Genomic DNA, 19354 nt, shown 5'->3' on the forward strand with positions numbered 1-19354 from the left:
CCCGTCTCGGCCTCCCAAAGTGCTGGGATTACAGGCTTGAGCCACCGCGCCCGGCCTCACTAAAGGTGTTTTAAAAGAAGAAGGTCATGATCAGATTTGTGTTTTAGAAGGTCAATTTGTTGGCAGAATAGAGAATCAATATTGGAAACAGGAAAACCAATTAGCAAGCTGGTGCAGAAACTCAGGTAAGAAATCACAATGGCTAGGTCTTTCTGGTCATGGTCATTATAAATGCTTGTGAAAATGTTTAATCTCCTTCACTGGGGTAAAATTCAGATTAAAACAAATAATACTCATTCTTATTTTTGAGTCCTAACATTTTAAGTTGAACTCTTCCCACTCTCTTGAAAGCAAAAGATTCTAATAGTCTCATCTCAACATTTAGTACCTCTTTTTCTGAATTATAAAATCACCATTTGTTAAGAAGGTAACAAAAAAATGGGGATGTGGTTCTTTAAAATTACAGCAATTTCACATATCTGCACCACAATGTACTACACCTGTTCATACACCCACCTTCTGCCATTATTAATAGTCTTTTGCTTTTACAATTTTCCATTCAAACCTCATTTTTAAAAACTAGGGTGACCACCAAATTGGGTGAGTCACTTTTACAGTCAATTCTTATGGTTAGTAGAATTTCAGTTCTCAGTTTTGTTTTTAAATCGTAAGAGTTATCCTAAGTGTCCAAAAATGTAATTAAGTCGTATCATCCACCTTCTTAAGCATATCAGAAGAAGGCAAGGAATTTTAACCCAATATTAATTCAAATTTAGGACTTGAGTTCTGTACTATGATAGGTGTGATTTGAAGTAAAATGTACTCACAAATGTTAATTTGCGTAAGTTTGAATCAAATGGGAAAAGCACAACTCAATAGACTTTATGGAGATAAGTTGTAAACAATACTGCATTAGTGGGAAGCTTCTGCAAGTCTATTAAGTTCGTTAAATGAGACATATTTAGGCATGCTTTTAACTTGAACCTTTTGTTTTCTCCATATGCCTTGAATGTAATGCTAAATTACTGTTGTCCTAATAAATATCTGTAAGTCTATTACCAGTGGCACTTAATGGTTAAACTAAGAAATGATGAGAAATAGAGTTTTGAAAATTCCCCACTCCACTAACAACTTCATAAGGAGAGATTCAGAATTTCCAAGACAGAAATTTGGGCCTTGGTTTATATAATAGATGAGTTCCCATAATTTGAATTTATAGGAGAACTCCTGGAGATTATTTTGCTTAACTCCCTGATATTGAGGAAGTGAAGACTAGAGAATTTTCTGATGCAACCAGTGTGACAAAACTTATTGGTAACTGCCCTAGAATCTGGGACAGAAGTCTTCCCAAACCTCCCTGCCTTCTTTTCCATGATCTTATAACCAACTTAGCTAAGCCAGAGAATTCCTCCTAGAGAAGAAATACTTTTTTTAAATAAAGTTAGTAATCATACTAACTTTATAAAATTATACTATTAAAAAGTATAAAAATTATACTACATTTCCTATAAATTCTGACAATAATACCTCTATTTAGTATACCCATGGGAAAATTTATTCAAGCAATTCATCCATCAAGTTTGAATTAAAAGGGTTTGGAGGTTGTGTGAGGACATAACCTGAGTTGATCAAAAGAGCTAAACTAAAAATAATTTGGAAGTTTTTTTTTTTTTTTTGAAATATCAATGAGACTAAGCTGACCATGTCTTGTGGCTCATAGACTTAGAGATCCCATTTTAATAACTGAATGGGGGTAATGGGTTATCAATCAGATGTCTAAACTGAGTTGTTCTATCTCATCCTGACTCAAGGGGGTCTAAAGCCCAGCCACTTCTAATATGTGATTTTGGAAGTTCTAATTATGGTATTACTTCAATTATTAAAAATTTCCAGCAAACGGAAAGTGGAGGCCTTACAGGAAATTGCACCAGAGGCTTTCAGTGGAGCCCCAAACAGGAACATTCCTTGTCTCATCTTCTTCCACCATCATGGACTGTAAAAAGAAGAGGGGAGATGATCATGCTAAGGACATGACGTACAAGAGTCCTTGGACTTATTGAGAGTCTTGGTCTCCACACACAATATTCAATTAAAATGGAGAAACATTTGGCTGCTTAATGGTATTCATTTTCATATGGGCTGGGTGGGGTCCTCATGCCAAGGGAAGTCTAAGCCATAAAACAATTACTCAAGCCTTTGTGGCTGAGTCATTATCGTTCAAGAATCAGGCTATTCATTAAAGAAAAACTTACCTTCTGAATCTTAGTCACACTAAAAATCCTTTTCATTAAAGTGGAGGCAACTCCTCATCAATAACAGAAGGGAACTGACATTTGTGCACCTGCAGTATGTTTTGCATATTTCCTCATTTTCACAATAGCTCTGTCAGACATGTATTACCCCACTTCGCAAATGAAGGAACAAATTCTAAGAAAGGAAGAAAGTGACTCCAGGTCACTTTCAGAAGACTGATCTGTCTGAACTCCAAATCAGAAGATTGATCTGTCTAAACTCAGAGTTAAAGTCCTTTCCACCATGCTCTGCTCTTTACCTGATATAAGAAGAGCCAGAGGATCCCAAAACCTTCATTCAGAGTGAAAATATATTGTAAAATCCCATATCCTTTGGGTATGAAGACAGTTGGCCTTGCTATGATGCCATATTATGCCCTGTGCATTTTATCTGCAAAATCTGCCGGCTATCCTGACTTCAAAGAGCCAGAAAATATCTCCAGCTATGATTAAGTAACTCTAGGGTAGGTGCTTAAGAAATGCAATTTAATTGCTGGGTGCGGTGGCTCACGCTTGTAATCCTAGCAGTTTGAGAGGCTGAGGCAGGTGGATCACAAGGCCACAAGTTCAAGACCAGCCTGACCAACATGGTGAAACCCCATCTCTACTAAAAATACAAAAATTAGCTGGGTGTGATGGCACATGCCTGTAATCCCAGCTACTCAGGAGGCTGAGGCAGCAGAATTGCTTGAACTTGGGAGGCAGAGGTTGCAGTGAGCCCAGATCCCACCACTGCACTCCAGCCTGGGCAGCACAGCAAGACTTCGTCTCAAAAAAAGTAAAGAAAAGAAAAGAAAAGAAAGAGAAAAAAAAAAGAAAAGACACACAATTTGATGATGCTGGGAACATTTGTTTCACAGCCATCCAACCAGACCTAATCCCAGTTTCATTGTATTGAGATTGTCAGATGCCAAAAGTAGTGACAATAAGGGGCCAACGCAGATGTTATAACAAATTAACAAGGGATGATACAGGCCAAGAAAGAGTTGTAAGTGTTTGAGGCATACGTTCAAGTCCTCTAACCTTGTTGACTAAAAAAGGCTGTCAGAAAGTAAAGAGCCACAGAGACAAGACAGCTGAGCTCCCAGCAGTATCTGGCTTTATCATCAGTAGCTTCACTGCTGTCTGGCTAAGCGTTTAGGCTGGCTTTCCCATGCAATGGGATCATGTAAGATGGAACATTATTAGGTCATGTCCAGTTTACTAGAGCCAGTCAAGTGTGTTCTACTTTTAGAAAAAGAGGAAGAATCTCTGGGCCCCCACCCCCTTAAAAGACCACAGAACAGCCAGCCTTGGGTCAATTAGAATGACAGTGTCTTGTTTTTGTTTACCCCACATACACCAGGAAACGTCTCTGGCACTACATAGGCCCCCTTTTTTTTTTTTTTTTGAGACGGAATTTTGCTCTTGTCACCCAGGCTGGAGTGCAATGGCGTGAACTCGGCTCACTGCAACCTCTGCCTCCCAGGTTCAAGCGATTCTCCTGCCTCAACCTCCCGAGTAGCTGGGATTACAGGTGCCCACCACCATGCCTGGCTAATTTTGTATTTTTAGCAGAAACGGGGTTTCACCATGTTGGTCAGGCTGGTTTCGAACTCCTGACCTCAGGTGATCCACCCACCTCGGCCTCCCAAAGTGCTGGGATTACAGGCATGAGTCACCACTCCCAGCTCATAGGCCACATTTTTATATTACTAAACTTGGAATAACAGTAGCAGGGTATTTTTTCATCATAGTCACAAAGGTAAATATCACAGACCTGTCTAATTGTGAAGATTCATACACATTAGGTACATTTTACCAGTGGGAATTATCTGCAAAATAAGCCTGTTATGAAATACAGTGATGTATTAAAGGGTCTTCCAATAAATGTGTTAAAATATAAATATGTAAAAACTGAGAAGTTTCTACCAAAAACCAAAGGACGCGCAAACAGCATTTTTACATGGGGAAAAAAATGTTCACCATCACACTGATAAAAAAAATAATAATAAAAAAGATGGGCAAAACAAAATTTGAATGAGATTTTTTTTGCTTCTAATACTTAAAAATTTACAGTATTCAATGCAGGAAAGGGTACGATGAGGATAGACTTCCTTATACTCAACTGGTAAAAATATAAATTCTATGAGCTCTCCGGAAGGAAATTTACTAGTGCATTTCAAAAGCCTTAAAATGTTCATACTGCCTCTGAAAGTACAACGGTATTAGAAACTCTGGGGTGGGTCCAAGCAACCTGTGTTTTAACAAACTATCCAAGCGATTTTTATGCACACTTAGGTTTGAGAGCCACTGCCCTAGGGACTCTCACCCAGTCCCATGGCTTAATGGCTATCTGCTATAGATTGAATGTTTATGTTCCCCCAAAATTTATATATTGAAACCTAATCCCCAATGTGATGTTATTTAGATGTGGGGACTTAGGGAGGTGATTAGGTCATCATGGTGGAGCCCTCATATCACTAATCTCTTATAAAAGGAACCTCAGAGAGCTCCCGTATCCCTTCCATGATGTGAGATTACAGTGAGAGGGCACAGTCTATGAACCAAAAGGCAGGCTCTCACTAGACACCAAATCTGCTGGTGCCTTGATCTTGGACTTCCCAGTGTCCAGAACTGCAAGAAATAGATTTCTGTTGATCATAAGCCAGCCAGTCTATGGTATTCTCTTATGGCAGCATGAACAGACTAAGATACCATCTCTAGGCTAATGGATCCTAAATCAACGTCTGTATACCACATATTTTTTCTGAATTCCAGGCCCAAATAACCAACTACCCACTTGATATTTCTATTTGATATGTCATAAATATTTCAAAATAAACATTTTTAACATTAAGTTCAGATATTTCTCCCTAAAATCTTCTCTACCTCCAATGATCCCAATCTCCACAAATGGCACTATCAATTCTGCCCAAGTCAGAAACCTCAGTTTATCCTTGACTCCTCTCCCTTTCTTCCACCTCATCCCTAAATCCAATCAAGCACAGTCTCCTAAAGGTTAAGATATTACTATGCATTGAATTGTGTTCTTCCCAAATTCATATATTGAAGCCCTAACCCCTAATATAACTCTGTTGGGGGTCTTTAGGACATTATATAATTAGGTCAAAGGGTGGGGCCCTAATCCCATAGGACTGTGACCTTATAAGAAGAGGAAGAGATTTCTCTGTCTGTTTTGCTTTCTCCCTGCCATACGTGGCCACAGCAAGAAGATATCTGAAAGCCAAGAAGAGAGCCCTCATCAAAGACTGACCCTGCCAGATGTTAATCTGGGACTTCCAGACTAAGAGAAAACAAATTTCTATAGTTTTGCCACCAGTCTATGGTATTTATTATGGCAACCTAAGAAGACTAAGACAAATATCTATAAGCTGTCCATTTCTGTTCATCTCTGCTGCTACCATCCTATAGATGGAAACTCCACAGTTTCCCTCTAGATCAGTCTCACACTCTTCAAATCATTCTCTATACCCAGCTAGAGGGATATCGTCAAGTCAGGTTTCTGTTTAAAATCTCCAGTGGCTTTCCACTGTCTTTTAAATATGGCCCAAATACTTAACATAGATATGTCAGGATGCTGTAAGAAATATTAAGTGGTGGTCCCCAACCCCATTCTAGTACACTGATCCCTTCTGTCTCTTCCTCTAAACACTTGCTGCCCTTGGTATTTGCATCATTTCACCACCACCATCCTGGTCAGCCTGCTCTAAGTTGGAAAATACATGACTCCTCTCCCCAGCCCACTTGGAATCATCTTTATCTGTGAGACTGTGCTCAGGTCCAACTCTCAGGCCCCCCATGCAGGCCCTGTAATATACTCTTACTCAGTGAGTATGCTGTCCAAATTTTTCTAATGCCTAGCTTGTTAATTTTTTGTTTTAAACTTAAAAGCCAAAACTTTTAAGTTTCTGTTCTTGACTTTCTTTGGGATACTTCCTTTGTCTCCTAGGGAAAAATACTCCTTGGCTTACAGCCCAAGTGGCGGAGGGTTTAAGGTTGACAAAGTTCTAGGATTAAAAAGACATCAATTAGGGCTGGGCACAGTGACTCATGCCTGTAATACCAGTGCTTTGGGAGGCTGAGGCAGGAGGATCACTTGAAGCCAGCAACATAACAAGACTCTATATCTACAAAAAATTTAAAAATTAACTATTCATAGTAGCAAAGACAGGGAATCAACCTTGGTACCCATCCATAGTGGGTAGGATTAAAAAAATGGTACATGTATACTGTGGAGTACTACACAGCCATACAAACACACACACACACACACACACACACACACAAATTGGCTGGGTATGGTATATTACACCTGTAATCCCAGCACTTTGAGAGGCCGAGGCAGGTGGATCACTTGAGATCAGGAGTTCAAGACCAGCCTGGTCAACATGGTGAAACCCCATCTCTACTAAAAACACAAAAATTAGCCTGGCATAGTGGTACACGCCTGTAATCTCAGCTACTTGGGAGACTGAGGCAGAAGAATCACTTGAACCCGGGAGGTAGAGGTTGCAGTGAAGCAAGATCGTGCCACTGCACTTCAGCCTAGGTGACAGAGCGAGACTCTGTCTCAAAAGAAAAAAGAAAAGGAACAAAATCATGTTCTTTGCAACAACATGGATTCAGTTGGAGGCCATTATCCTAAGCAAATTAATGCAGAAACAGAAAACTAAATACCCTATGTTCTCACTCATACGTGAGAACTAAACATCGGGTGTCTATGGACATAAAGACAGAAACAACAGACACTGGGGATGACAAGAGTGGGGAGGAAGGGTGGCAAGGGCTGAAAAACTACCTGTTCGGTACTGTGCTCACTACCTAGGTGACAGATTCAATCATACCCCAAACGTCAGCAACATGCAATATACTCTTGTGACAAACCTGCACATGTACCCCTTGAATCTAAAATAAAAGTTGTTAAAAAAAAAAAAAAGTTAAAAAAAAATTAGCTGGCCATGGTGGCAGCCTATAGTCTGAGCTACGCGAGAGGCTGAGGTGAGCGGATTGCTTGAGCCTAGAAGTCTGAGGCTGCAATGAGCTATGCAGTGAGCCACTGCACTTTAGCCTGGGCAATAGACTGAGACTCTGACTCTAAAAAAACCCGTCAGTTAGTACTCTGCAAATTACCTTAATGCATTGGCTAAAATGTCCTATACTATTTGACCTCTATGTATAGCTCACCACTCTCTTCGGCTTTGTTGGGGGAAAGCCATGTGGACTTTTAGTTCCGTGAATAGACTGTGCTCTCTGCCACCTTTTGGCCTTCACACATACTGACCCATCTACCTGGAAGACTTTTTTCCCCTTACCTCTGCCTGTTCACTCTCCACGTCTTCATCTAAATATCATTTCCTTAGGAAGAACATCTTCGACCACATTTATATAAGATGAGGTCCCCTGTCAAACATTCCCAGCATACTTAGAATTTCTTTCAACCTTTAATTTATGCACTTATTATTACTTACAATTATTAGTTTAATGTCTATCTGCCTTTGTCTCATGGAACTTAAGCTATAAATTCCACGTGTCTGTTTTGTTCTCTAAAATAATCTCAGTGTCTAAAACATACTGTGTTCAGTATCTATGACTGACACCAAGGTTAAATTATTTTTGTTTAGATTTCAGAATTAGGGTTCTCACACCATATCTGCTTATCTGCAGTATCCTAAGATTGCAAAATATGTTGTTTAAAAAAAGTTGCAAATGCAAATTATCCTGAATGGATCAGAATTTTAACAATATTATGCAAACAATACAAATCAGGAATAAACCTGTTTGCTTACATATAACCATTGCCCATATACCCTAGTTTTACACTTTCATCTCTATCAGAACAGTCTCATTGTTCTCATGGAATTCAGGCAACAACTTTAGAATAAACCAATGGTATATATTTGAACTTGATCAAGTAGCGTTACAGTAATGAAATACTATTTCTGCATAAGATTTCACTTGAAAACAGAGCTTGAAAGCTACTTTAAACAGTGGCTTTAACTCCTAGAGAAAGCAGAAACAGGACTTTTACAATAAAGTTGGAAGAAGAATCTAGAGTTCTCCTTTACACAAAGATCTGTGAGACACCTGCAGGAGCATCATTATCTTACCTGAGCTGGTTTGTGACCAGCTGAAACATTTACAATAATACTCCTAGTCTTGGTTTTTATTCTTCTCTATTGCCCTTATCCCACATAATCTTTCCTTCTCCAATTTACACAACCAAGATAAATTTCTCAGTGGGCTGGAGGAAAGGAGGAGAAGGATTAAGGGAGGGGGAAGGAGAGCCCTAAGGGAAAGAGCTGGGCCACAAGCATCTCCTACGCAACTTATAACACAGATTTGTCTGCCACAAATCTTTTCACTTTTCTGCTTTACAACCCAGTAAGAAATATAAGTATATTTGACTCCATGTCATATTGGAAATGATACTAGATTTGTTTGTTGTTGTTGTTTTTAACCGAGTCTCGCTCTGTCACCCAGGCTGGAGTGCAACAGCACGATCTTGGCTCACTGCAACCTCCACCTCCCAGGTTCAAGCAACTCTCCTGCCTCAGCCTCCCCAGTAGCTGGGATTACAGGCACGTGCCATCACGCCTTGCTAATTTTTGTATTTTTAGTAGAGACAGGGTTTCACCATGTTGGACAGGCTGGTCTGGAACTCCTGACCTCGTGATCAGCCCACCTTGGCCTCCCAAAGTGCTGGGATTACAGGCGTGAGCCACCGCGCCTAGCCATGATACTAGTATTTATGTCATCTTCAGGACGACCGTGGTTTGAATCACATTAATGAAATAATTTAGCTACAGCAGTGATTCTCTGAAGTCTCGACAGAGAATCTATTACTAATCAACTTCCAGACCTGAGTCATCAGATCCATTACTAGCTACCAACAATATAACATCTTCACTTGGATATCAAACCCAACATGTCTCAAAGGGAACTCATTATCTTACTCCACAGACTGGTTTCACTTCTTAATTTCCCTGTGTGAGCTAGTGCTACAGTCATAATCCCAGTCAGGCAAGCTTACAACCTAGGGCTATCTTTAACCTCTCTCTTTTCTCATTCTCACAGTACAGGAAGAGGGAAGGAATTACGACCTGCTGTCTGTTCTACCCACTAACATGGGCTAGACACTGACATCAGAGAGTTGTCAAGGTGTAGACCAAGGTCCTTGTGCGCCAGAATGCCCTGTGGTTCTTGTTAAAACTGCAGACTTCCCACCATACCTCAAACCTACTCAATCAAGGTTGGGTTGTGGAATTGATATTTTAAATTAGATTCCCAGGAAACTTTTAAGGCCAACTCGAGAGAATCAGTGCTCTAGAGGAAATGACCCAGTTATAGAGAGACACACGTGGAAGAGCAGCAAGGTCAACAAGGCACCCTGTCCAAAGGGCACAATAAAGATTCAAGGGGAAGCCCTCGAGTCCTAAGCAGGTGGATGAAACATAGAAGCAGAAAATTGGTAGGTAAGGGGTCAGCCCTTTTTTCTTTTTTTTTTTTCTCTGTCACCCAGGCTGGAGTGCAGTAGCAGGATCTCAGCTCACTGCAACCTTCGCCTCGCAGGTTCAAGTGATTCTCCTTCCTCAACCTCCTAAGTAGCTGGGACTACAGGCATGTGCCACCACACCTGGCTAATTTTTTATTTTTTTGTAGAGACAGAGTTTCACCATGTTGGCCAGGCTGGTCTCGAACTCCTGCCCTCAGGTGATCCTGCCCGCCTCAGCCTCCCTAAATGCTGGGATTACAGGCATGAGCCACCACGCCTGGGGCCAGGGTCAGTACTTCTAAGCTCACATTTACATCTGTTTGTGAATAGCCTTCACCAGGGTAGGGCAGGAGAGATTCTAGTTCCCCAAAAGTTGGACCAATCAGAACAAGTCATGCCAGAGCCTAGTTCTAAGCATTGAAGCACACAGGGGAGGAATAGTAGCAACTCAGGTAACAATGTGGCATTCCAGGGTTATCACTGGCTGGTTGGATCCCAGCTCCCTTTGACAAGAAAGAGACTTAGGGAACAATACAGGAGGCAGGGGGCTAGAAGGAATCATTGAGGGTTTCATCTGTATCAGCCAGGATTTGGTTGCCAATAAAAGAAACCATTTTAGCTATTTTAAACTTATAGAGATTTAATATAATGAACTAGGAGCTTTCAAAATTACTGGAAAGGCTGGGGAAACAGGCCCCAGGCTGAGCTTCCAAGAATGATTGCCAGAAGTGCCTACCAAGGTAGCTATTTCCTGTGCCATCCTCAGAAAACTGAGGACTGATCAGAAATCACTCCAGCCTGGCAACAAGAGCAAGACTCGTCTCAAAACAAAAACAAAAACAAAAACAAAAAAATGCCTAACCTCCTGGGAATGCAGCCCTGTAGGTCTCAGTCTTATTTTACCCAGCATCTCTTCAAGATGGAGTCACTCTGGTTCAAACAACTCTGACAATGTCACCTTTGTACCACTTCTCTTGTCCAAATACCACATTCATACATCTGTTTGGCAGAGGCTGGGTCACATATGGAATCTGACAGAGTCTGAGAAATGAAGGCTGCAACTCTCTGTCCTGTAGCACACTACAAAGGAAAGAGGGGTAGAGCTGTATAGGCCATATGTGATATCTCTCTAGGCATCTAGTCAGCTATAAGCTTCTCCACTAGAATGAAAGTTATCAGAAACCAGGGACCTATTGTTTACCATTTTAGGGGCCCCAGTACTTCACAGAATGTCTGATGAATAGTTGAAGTGTTGTGGGGGTGGAGAAGGAAAGAAGGAAGCAAGGAAGGAAAGAAGTTCAAGATTAGGTCAGGGCAGAGTCTACAGGCAGAAAACAGGAAACTCAGTTTTGATGGTATTTAAAACCTAAAATGAAATGAAGCAGCAACGGACACTAATAATTCTTATTTCCTAGTAGTGTTTGCTTTTAGTCTGTTTCTCTTCATTTCCATGCTGGTGAACTTAACACAGTTGAAATTCCTTAAGTCTGGAAAACATCAATTGTCTCCTAACTGGTACCTTGCCCAATTTATCCCCATTCGTCCCCATTCTAGTCCATTCCACACACCAATCTCTGGACGGGGTTTCCTAAAACATGGTCTTCCAACATTTTACTTGCAAACACCTCTAAAAGAATTTTGTAAAGCTTGTGTCCTCTTGCACATTTTTAAGCTGACATCTAAAATTCTTCATTCCATGTTAAAATAGTTGCAAAGGATGTAACTTCCAATGTTCTGTAAATATTGTCATTTTAAAATAAAAATATTATAGCACTTTAAAAAATATATCTAATATAATCTAAATACCACATCATCCCTTTTTTAAAAATACATGAACAAGCTGTTCTTTAATAATCAGAAATGTTGTATCTTTCCTTTTTCTCCTTGAACTCATATTTCTATTCTGCTTCCACCAAAAAATTGTATCCTAGTATTACGTTTTTATTCCTAAAAGTCTTTTTATCAATTATCTTATCACAATAAAAGTATATATGTTGAAATTACTTCCTGTGACCATGAAGCTATGTTTAAGAATTATCCTGGATTGAGATATCATCTCAATTATTATTATAATACTACTGACGAAACAACATGAATATATTACAACTGTTGATAAGTAATTATTAAACAGAAAAGTAAATTTTAATTTAAATCTATCTCTTAACTAGCTAGATGGAGCCTGGATGGTTTTGCTAAAATTGGGTCAGGTATCTTAGACAAAAATTACTTACTATATTGAGACAATCTGTTTCATTCCCCCACCTTTTTCTGTTTTATTATTAATGTAAATACTGAGAAAATTTGTTTGCATAAATAAGTAGGTAGGAATAGAAACAATGCTCTTAATTCTTTGCACTCTGTCAGAATCATGTCAAAAATCTTGGGGCAATCTAGCATCAAAAATTATTTTTTAATTATCTATTAGGTGGCAACTCAATTGCAGACCTTCCTACAAAGTTCTATAAATTGCTTATTAATAGCAAACTAGGAAACCATCATTGCAAAAGAATTTGTTATGCATTTATTAATGTGACACCAAACATAGATGGAATTGGAAGCAATTATCCTAAGTGAAATAACTCAGAAACAGAAAGTTAAATATTCATGTTCTCAGTTATAAGTGCGAGCTAAACACTGGGTACACATGGACATATGGAGTGGAACAATAGGCATTGGAGACTACCAAAGGTGGGAGGGTGGGATGAGGATAAGGGTTATTACCTACTGGTAATAACCAACAGGGTAATGAGGTATCCATCACTTCAAGCTTTATCCTTTCTTTGTGTTACAAACATTCCAATTACACTCTTTTAGTTATTTTTAAATGTACATTAAATTATTGTTGACTGTGGTCACCCTGTTGCACTATCAAGTACCAGATATTATTCATTCTAACTATATTTTTGTAGCCATTAACCATCTCCATTTCCCCAACCTCTGCGGCCCCCACTACCCTTCTCAGCCTCTGGTAACCATCATTCTGCTCTCTATCTCCATGAGTTCAATTGTTTTAATTTTTTAGCTCCCACAATTGAATGAGACCATGCAAAGTTTGTCTTTCTGTGCCTGGCTTATTTCACTTAACATAATGACCTCCAGTTCCATCCATGTTGTTGCAAATGACAGTATCTCAAGGAATCTACAGTTTTAACAAGCACTCCAACTGATTCAGATGCAGGTGGTCCTTAGGTTCTACTTTGGGAAACATTCACCTAAAGGGGAAGTATCCTGGAAAATATATAAGTTGAAACTTGCAGAGGTGATTTATAAAACGAAAATATTAACAACTAGGGTGTGTTAATTAAGCTGGATTTGGGGCAAGGAGAACCACTACAAAATGCATATATATGAATTCAGTGTCGATTTAAACAGCACAACCTTGCCTATGGTAATTAATTCATCTCCAAGGGATCTCTGAGGTCCAAAGGTGAGCTCACCCTACACCCTTGAGTCTGTGTGCTCTCCCGGGGAAAAAGAGGACCCACTGAGTTGCCTTACCATTCTTGTAACAAAACATTTTATATACTAAAGCAGGGCTAAAGACATCACACTATATAAGCTACTTTACAGGCTAAACAATTTGATTAAAGAGGAACCTGGTTTTAGCAAGATCTTTACTGTCCAAGAATGCCTGGAGTTCTTTAAAAAAAATTTTTTTTTAAACAGGTGGAGTGAGGGTGCTATAAAGAAGATAAATCAATATAAAGTGACACACTGTAACAGAGAGAAAAATATCTCTACATTTACGTTTGTTAGTATCTATCGTTTTGGGTTTTTTGGTGGGGCAGGGGAACGGAGTCTTGCTCTGTCACCCAGGCTGGAGTGCAGTGGTGCGATCTCGGCTCACTGCAACCTCCGCCTCCCGGGTTCAAGCAATTCTCCTGCCTCAGCCTCCCAAGTAACTGGGATTACAGGCATTCACCAGCATGCTCAGCTAATTTTTGTATTTTAGTAGAGACGGGGTTTCACCATGTTGACCAGGCTGGTCTTGAACTCCTGACCCCAGGTAATCCACCTGCCTCGGCCTCCCAAAGTGCTGGGATTACAGGCGTCAGCCACTGGGCCCAGCCACATTTGGTAGTATTTATTCACTAGTGTTCGTACTATAGTTGTGCTGTAAAATGAAAAACAGCAACAGGCTGAAATAAGAAGTGATGAACTATTTGGCGTAAAAGAATTTCTGGTAAACATTCACTTATTAGATTTGTAGTATGTGTTCAATTGTGTACTTACCTTTAGAATTACTAAAATATTATTTATCTACATATAAATATATATTAAAATTTTTTTTACAGGAAAGGTATAAGGTCTTTATAAACATTCAAATTCCCCTAACCTATGGAGTGGATAATAAACTGATTATTGTGTTTTGTTTTGTTTTTTAGAGGTGGGGTCTTTCTTTGTTGTCCAGGCTAGAGTGCAGTGGCATGATCACAGTTCACTGCAGCTTCAGTCTCCTGAACTCAAGCAAACCTCAGGCCTCAGCCTCCTGAGTAGCAGGGACTACAGGCATGTGTCACCATGCCCAGCTAATTTGGGCGTCCCACTATGTTGCCCAAGCTGGTCTCGAACTTCTGCGCTCAAGCGATTCTTCCACCTAGACCTCCCAAAGTGTTGGGATTATATGCGTGAGCCACTGCACCCAGCCTAGGTGATTTTTTTAAAAACATTTTGTTCTTAAACATTCCAAACATATGCAAAAATATACTAGTACTTTTTGAAACTGTTCTGGTTTTCAATCCTTAATTTACTTCTAACGCTGGGGATTTTTTCTTTCTTTCTTTCTTTTTTTCTTTCTTTCTTTCTTTTTTTCTTTCTTTCTTTCTTTTTTTTTTTTCCAAATTCAGCTGTGTATACATTTTTGTTTGTTATATTTTATCCAGCATTTCTAGTTATATGCTGGAAAGTCTATATATGCCTAATATTATTTCATCTGTACTCCCCACATTGCCCTCTCCTCCCCTTACTGGATTATATTAAAGCATATCTCACATCATCATTTTAATCCTTATTATTTTAGTATATATCTCCAAAAAGTGACTTTCTAAAAAACATAACCACAACATTATCATACCTAAAACATTAACAATATGTGACTATTTTAAAATACCCTAGAGCTTGCACATCCAAAGGAGGGTTCTCTTCAAAGAATCATCTTAAAAGGCTATAATTTCTCAAAACATTTTTGGATACCTCTCAGGATTACTTTCAGGACTAGCAATATATTCTTTTAAGTATCCCGAATGGTGACAAATCTTCACTCTTCAAGGATAGATTTGACTTGAAAATAGCTGAAAAGTCTTTAGGAATAAACCCTAATGAGCGGTTGGAGTAATCGAACTGGTTTTGTTAGAGTAATACCCACAGAGGCACGAGGTGTGTCCATTTCATGAAAGGAGTCTGATGCTTGTAAACTAGCTCAAAAATTACCTACTGGATGACCAGAGATGCTAGACTAGAGAAAGAGGAACTCTATTGCATCAGGAGCTGAGGCAGGAGTGGATCATAAGAGGAGAATGTGAGAGGCAGCTGAGAGAACCAGCCAACTGGCAAGAGGGAGTTATGCTTTATCTTTGTACCCTAAATTCCAATGATTCCAGGCCCCTTTCTGGGTTTATCTTGCATTTCAGGCCTCCTTCCTTTTGCAAACAATGTTCCCTGTGATTGGAATGCCTACTCCTACTGGGTGGACCCACTGGATGGATCTCTAGTCATCTTTTAAGATCTTGATCAAATTATTATCACATTATTTGACTCTCTCTGGTGCAGTGAGTTGTTCTACTTTCTGGCCCAGTTGTACTTTGTAGGTGGCTCTTTTAACATCTCTGTGACTGTTTCGTATTATTCAGATACGTATATAGTCCCCCAATAAGACTGGGAGTTTCATTTTTGTATCTTTGGCATATAGACAGGGACTGGCACATAGTGGGGCTTCAGTAATCATTTATTACATAGATATGATTAATAATCTGCATATCTTTATATGGGTTAGACCCTGAAATATCCTCATAATATAACAAAGCAATTGTGGGCTCTAAACATCTTAGAACAAGGTAAAGAAGAAAAACCTTATGTAAGAGCAGTTTTTGCAACAGAATCCCTAGAAGTTTCAGATCTTCACGGTGGAAAATTACAGCACAGAACTGCCCAAAGATATGCTGGAAATTTCATTCCCTTTCTTTTTTTTTTTTTTTTTTTTTTTTGTGACGGAGTCTAGCTCTGTCGCCCAGGCTGTAGTGTAGTGGCATGATCTCGGCTCACTGCAACCTCCACCTCCCGGGTTCGAGCAATTCTCCTGCCTCAGCCTCCCAAGTAGCTGGGATTACAGGTACCTGCCACCATGCCCAGATAATTTTTGTATTTTTAGTAGAGACAGGGTTTCACTGTGCTGGTCAGGCTGGTCCAGAACTCCTGACGTCGTGATCTTCCTACCTCGGCCTCCTAAAGTGCTGGAATTACAAGCATGAGCCATCACGCCTGGCCCTTTCCCTCTCTTTTTAAAAACACATTTTCCAAACCCGTTTTTTGAGATTAGACTTATTTTATTTTTCTTTGAGGGATTAATGTTTGAAAAGTTAGTGAATTAAGGCCGGGTGTGGTGGCTCACACCTGAAATCTCAGCACTTTGGGAGGCCGAGGTGGGTGGATCACGAGGTCAGGAGTTCCAGACCAGCCTGGACAACATGGCGAAATCCCATCTCTACTAAAAATACAAAAATTAGCCAGGCATGGTGGCGGGCACCTGTAATCCCAGGTACTGGGGAGGCTGAGGCAGGAGAATCACTTAAACCTGGGGGGCGCAGGTTGCAGTGAGCCGAGATTGTGCCATTGCACTCCAGCCTGGGTGACAAGAACAAGACTCCATCTCAAAAAAAAAAAAAAAAGGAAAGTTATTGAATTAAGTACAAATTGAAATTGAGTTCAAACTTAGTTGATTCACATTTTTCTCAAAATAGATTTAGAAGGCAGAACACAAAGCATAAAAATAAATCATCTGGCCGAGTGTGGTGACTCATGCCTGTAATCCCAGCACTTTGGGAGGCCAAGGCGGGAGGATTGCCTGAAGTCAGGAGTTCGAGACCAGCCTGGTCAACATGGTGAAACCCCATCCCTATTAAACATACAAAAATTAGCCGGGCTTGGTGGCAGGCACCTGTAATCCCAGCTACTTGGGAGACTGAGACAGGAGAATCGCTTGAACCGGGGAGGTGGAGGTTGCAGTGAGCGGAGATCATGCCACTGCACTCCAGCCTGGGTGACAAAGAGCAAAACTCCATCTCAAAAAAATAAATAAAAATAAATAAATAAATAAATCATCTACTTCAGAGGAAATAGATGACTATCAGTCATTGTGTGAAAACTGCAGAAATTTGATACAGTTCAAACTAACACTTAATATGCTCTCTTGTCAGGACCATTCATATACTCCTCTTTCTCTCCCACCTTCTGCCCCAGATCGAGAACAAACCCATTGACTCCGAATCAAATGACCAACCTGGCCTTTGGCCTTAGTAGGAAGTAAAAGCGTCTCTTCCGGGGTTGTATCAGTGGTATGTGCCGCACCTAACACACCTGCAGCATAGTCTTAGGATGAGGAAGAAGTTTGTGGGTAGCCCAGGTGGGTAGAAAGGAGATAGAAAGAGCCACCTGTAAAGAACAATTGCATCTGAAGTCACCCGTTCTTGGCTGAACCTGAATTTTATCAAGACCATAAAGTCCTCTGAGCCCTAGCTGGCTCACAACATATTTTCAAACTAGTTTGTTTTTTTTTTTTTTTAATCACTGAATCCACAGAAATTTTTACAATTCTTCTTGTCAGGTGGTAAATATTCTATTAAACCGTGTTTGTATGGAAATAACCTGATTTGTATATACAAGAAACAGAATTGAATTAGTTGAGCAACAGGTTTGCTTGGTTCTCATGGTTACATTGCACAACCTGGGCAAGGCATCCCATAACACAAAAGATTGTTATAATTCAACCCGGAAATCCGGCCGGACCACCCAGGTACTTACAAAAGCAGTTCAGCCTCCACAACATAAGAATGATTTCTCTGATTTCATGACACGTGGCCTCTTGGATCCTGTGACCATTTCTCAACTGGAGAATATATTAAATAAATTAGCACTTGCTTTTTGATAGTTTCATAAAGAAAATTTATTGGTTTTTTAAAAATAAAAACAGAATCCAAAATCATAGCTTAAAATGAATGCATGCAGGCCGGGCGCGGTGGCTCAAGCCTGTAATCCCAGCACTTTGGGAAGCCGAGACGAGCGGATCATGAGATCAGGAGATCGAGACCATCCTGGCTAACACGGTGAAACCCCGTCTCTACTAAAAAAAAAAAGATACAGAAAAACTAGCCGGGCGAGGTGGCGGGCGCCTGTAGTCCCAGCTACTCGGGAGGCTGAGGCAGGAGAATGGCGTGAACCCGGGAGGCGGAGCTTGCAGTGAGCTGAGATCCGGCCACTGCACTCCAGCCTGGGCGACAGAGCGAGACTCGTCTCAAAAAAAAAAAAAAAAAAAAAATGAATGTATGCACACGAAGTTGAGAACATAGAAATGATGCAACAAGTAACAGTACCATTTTATTTTGTTTGAAAAAATAGCATATTTTAATTATCACATATAAAAAATATCACATTCCTAATAAAGAGAGTAAAAGTGAAACATTCAAGGCCCCCTTTCACCTTTTTTTCTCTTTTGGAGAAGGGTCTCTTGCTCTTTCGCACACGCTGGAGTGCAGTGGCATGATCACAGCTCACTGCAGCCTCAATCTCCCAGGCTCAAGCAATCCTTCCACCTCAGCCTTCCAAGTAGCTGGAACTACATGCAGATGCCACCACACCCAGCTAATTTTTTAATTTTTTTGAGACAGAGTTTCATTCTTGTTGTCCAGGCTGGAATGCAAAGGCGTGGTCTCAGCTTACTGCAACTTCCGCCTCCCGAGGTCAAGCGATTCTCCTGCCTATGGCTCCCAAGTAGCTGGGATTACAGGCGCCGGCCACCACGCCCGGCTAATTTTTTGTTTTTTGGTTTTTTTGGGTTTTTTTGAGACGGAGTCTCGCTCTGTCGCCCAAGCTGGAGTGCAGCGGCCGGATCTCAGCTCACTGCAAGCTCCGCCTCCCGGGTTCACGCCATTCTCCTGCCTCAGCCTCCCGAGTAGCTAGGACTACAGGCGCCCGCCACCTCGCCCGGCTAGTTTTTCTGTATCTTTTTTTTTTTTAGTAGAGACGGGGTTTCACCATGTTGGCCAGGCTAGTCTCAAACTCCTGACCTCAGGTGATATGCCTGCCTTAGCCTCCTAAAGTGCTGGGATTACAGGCTGAGCCACCGTGCCCTGCCAGTGAAACCCCTTCTCTACTGAAAATACGAAAATTAGCTGGGCGTGGTGACTCACGTCCATAGTCCCAGCCACTCGGGAGGCTGAGGCAGGAGAACCGCCAGAACCAGAATCTCAGAGTAAGCCGAGATCATGCCGCTGCACTCCAGCCTGGGAGACAGTGAGACTCCATCAAAAAGAAAAGAAAAGAGAGAAGAGTCAGGAAAGTAGCACATTTAAAAATG

This window comes from Macaca nemestrina, chromosome 4, assembly GCF_043159975.1.
Source record: "Macaca nemestrina isolate mMacNem1 chromosome 4, mMacNem.hap1, whole genome shotgun sequence".
NCBI lineage: Eukaryota > Metazoa > Chordata > Mammalia > Primates > Cercopithecidae > Macaca > Macaca nemestrina.